Genomic DNA, 3,249 nt, shown 5'->3' with positions numbered 1-3,249 from the left:
GCCTCTGAACAGTTTTGGCATCTCACTCTATCCTTTGAAATTTAGAATGATTGGCTTCTATAGGAACTCAGAATCCAGATAATGTTATTGATTCTCCTAGTTAAGTTTGATGATTCTTGAACACAGCTACTTTATGAGTCTTGGCCGTGGCCCAAAGCACTCTATCTTCCAGTATTACCACCGGATACATACATGCCACAGACACATAATTGGGTGAACCTTTTCAGATTGTGACTCAGCTTTGCTAGAGTCCCTAATTAGAGGTGTCCAGGGTTCTTAAGCACACTCTTTTTGCCTTGGATCACGACTTCATTTTTTTTCTTTTTCCCTTTTTTTTCGTTTTTTTTGTATTCATTGCTTTTTCTTGCTTCAAGAATCATTTTTATGATTTTTCAGATCCTCAGTAACATGTCTCCTTTTTTCATCATTCTTTCAAGAGCCAACATTCATGAACAACAAGTTCAAAAGACATATGCACTGTTCAAGCTTACATTCAGAAATCAAAAGTATTGCCACCACATCAAAATAATTAATCTGTTATAAAATTCAAAATTCATGCAATTCTTCTCTTTTTCACTTAAGAACATTTTTCATTTAAGAAAGGTGATGGATTCATAGGACATTCATAACTTTAAGGCATAGACACTAAGACACTAATGATCATAAGACACAAACATAGATGAACACAAGCATGAAAATTCGAAAACAGGAAAATAAAGAACAAGGAAATTAAAGAACGGGTCCACCTTAGTGATGGCGGCTTGTTCTTCCTCTTGAAGATATTATGGAGTGCTTGAGCTCCTCAATGTCTCTTCCTTGCCTTTGTTGCTTCTCTCTCTTGATTCTTTCATCTTCTCTAATTTCATGGAGGAGGATGGAATGTTCTTGGTGCTCCACCCTTAGTTGTCCCATGTTGGAACTCAATTCTCCTATGGAGGTGTTGATTTGCTCCCAATAGTTTTGTGGAGGAAAGTGCATCCCTTGAGGCATCTCAGGGATCTCATGATGAGTGGGATCTCTTATTTGCTTCATCCTTTTCTTAGTGATGGCCTTGTCCTCATCAATGAGGATGTCTCCTTCTATGTCAATTCCAACTGAATAACAGAGGTGACAAATGAGATGAGGGAAGGCTAAACTTGCCAAGGTAGAGGACTTGTCCACCACCTTATAAAGTTCTTGGGCTATAACCTCATGAACTTCTACTTCTTCTCCAATCATGATGCTATGAATCATGATAGCCCGGCCTATGGTAACTTCGGACTGGTTGCTAGTGGGAATGATTGAGCGTTGTATGAACTCTAACCATCCTCTAGCCACGGGCTTGAGGTCATGCCTTCTCAGTTAAACCAGCTTCCCTCTTGAATCTATCTTCCATTGAGCGCCCTTTTCACAAATGTCTATGAGGACTTGGTCTAACCTTTGATCAAAGTTGACCCTTCTAGTGTAGGGGTGTTCATCTCCTTGCATCATGGGCAAGTTGAATGCCAACCTTACATTTTCCGGACTAAAATCTAAGCATTTTCCCCGAACCATTGTAAGCCAATTCTTTGGATCTGGGTTCACACTTTGATCATGGTTCTTGGTGATCCAAGCATTGGCATAGAACTCTTGAACCATTAAGATTCCGACTTGTTGAATGGGGTTGGTAAGAACTTCCCAACATCTTCTTTGAATCTCATGTCGGATCTCCGGATATTCACTCTTTTTGAGTTTGAAAGGGACCTCGGGGATCACCTTCTTCATGGCCACAACTTCATAGAAGTGGTCTTGATGCACCTTTGAGATGAATCTCTCCATCTCCCATGACTCGGATGTGGAAGCTTTTGCCTTCCCTTTCCTCTTTCTAGAGGTTTCTCCGGCCTTAGGTGCCATAAATGGTTATGGAAAAATAAAAAGCAATGCTTTTACCACACCAAACTTAGAAGGTTTGCTCGTCCTGGAGCAAAAAAAGAAAGAAGAAAGTAGAAGAAGAAGAAATGAAGGAGATTGAAGGGGCTTTGTGGTTCGGCCAAGGGGGAAAAGTAATGTGTAGGTTGTGTGAAAATGAAGGAGTGAAGATGGGTTTATATAGGAGTGGAGAGGAGGTGTATGGTTCGGCCATGTATGGGTGGGTTTGGGAGGGAAAGTGGTTTGAATTTGAATGGTAAAGTAGGTGGGGTTTTATGAAGGATGGATGTGAGTGGTGAAGAGAATGGTAGGATTTGATAGGTGATGGGTTTTTGGGGAAGAGGTGTTGAGGTGATTGGTGAATGGGTGAAGAAGAGAGAGAGTGGTGGGGTAGGTGGGGATCCTGTGGGGTCCACAGATCCTGAGGTGTCAAGGATAATTCATCCCTGCACCAAGTGGCGAGCAAAATTGCTCTTTCTGCCAATCCTGGCGTTAAACGCCGGGCTGGTGCCCATTTCTGGCGTTTAACGCCAGCTTGATGCCCATTCCTGGCGTTAAACGCTAGTCTGGTGCCCCTTTCTGGCGTTAAACGCCCAGAATGGTGCCAGACTGGGCATTAAACGCCCATTTGCTACCCTTACAGGCGTTTAAACGCCAGCAAAATTTTCCTTCAGGGTGTGCTATTTTTCTTTCTGTTTTTCATTCTGTTTTTGATTTTTCAATTGATTTTGTGACTTCCCATGATCATCAACCTACAAAAAACATAAAATAACAAAGGAAAATAGATAAATATAACATTGGGTTGCCTCCCAACAAGCGCTTCTTTAATGTCAGTAGCTTAACAGTGGGCTCTCATGGAGCCTCACAGATGTTCAGAGCACTGTTGGAACCTCCCAACACCAAACTTAGAGTTTGAATGTGGGGGTTCAACACCAAACTTAGAAGTTGGTTGTGGCCTCCCAACACCAAACTTAGAGTTTGACTGTGGGGGCTCTGTTTAACTCTGTTTTGAGAAAAGCTCTTCATGCTTCCTCTCCATGGTAACAGAGGGATATCCTTGAGCCTTAAACACAAAGGATTCTTCATTCACTTGAATGATCAATTCTCCTCTGTCCACATCAATCGCAGCCTTTGCTGTGGCTAGGAAGGGTCTGCCAAGGATGATAGATTCATCTATGCACTTCCCAGTCTCTAGGACTATGAAATTAGCAGGGATGTAATGGTCTTTAATCCTTACCAGAACATCCTCTACAAGTACATAAGCTTGTTTTCTTGAATTGTCTGCCATCTCTAGTGAGATTCTTGCAGCTCGTACCTCAAAGATCCTTAGCTTCTCCATTACAGAGAGAGGCATGATGTTTA

Source organism: Arachis duranensis, chromosome 6 (assembly GCF_000817695.3).
Source record: "Arachis duranensis cultivar V14167 chromosome 6, aradu.V14167.gnm2.J7QH, whole genome shotgun sequence".
NCBI classification, from domain to species: domain Eukaryota; kingdom Viridiplantae; phylum Streptophyta; class Magnoliopsida; order Fabales; family Fabaceae; genus Arachis; species Arachis duranensis.
The sequence above is the reverse complement of the archived record's forward strand: the minus strand, read 5'-3'. Positions refer to the sequence as shown.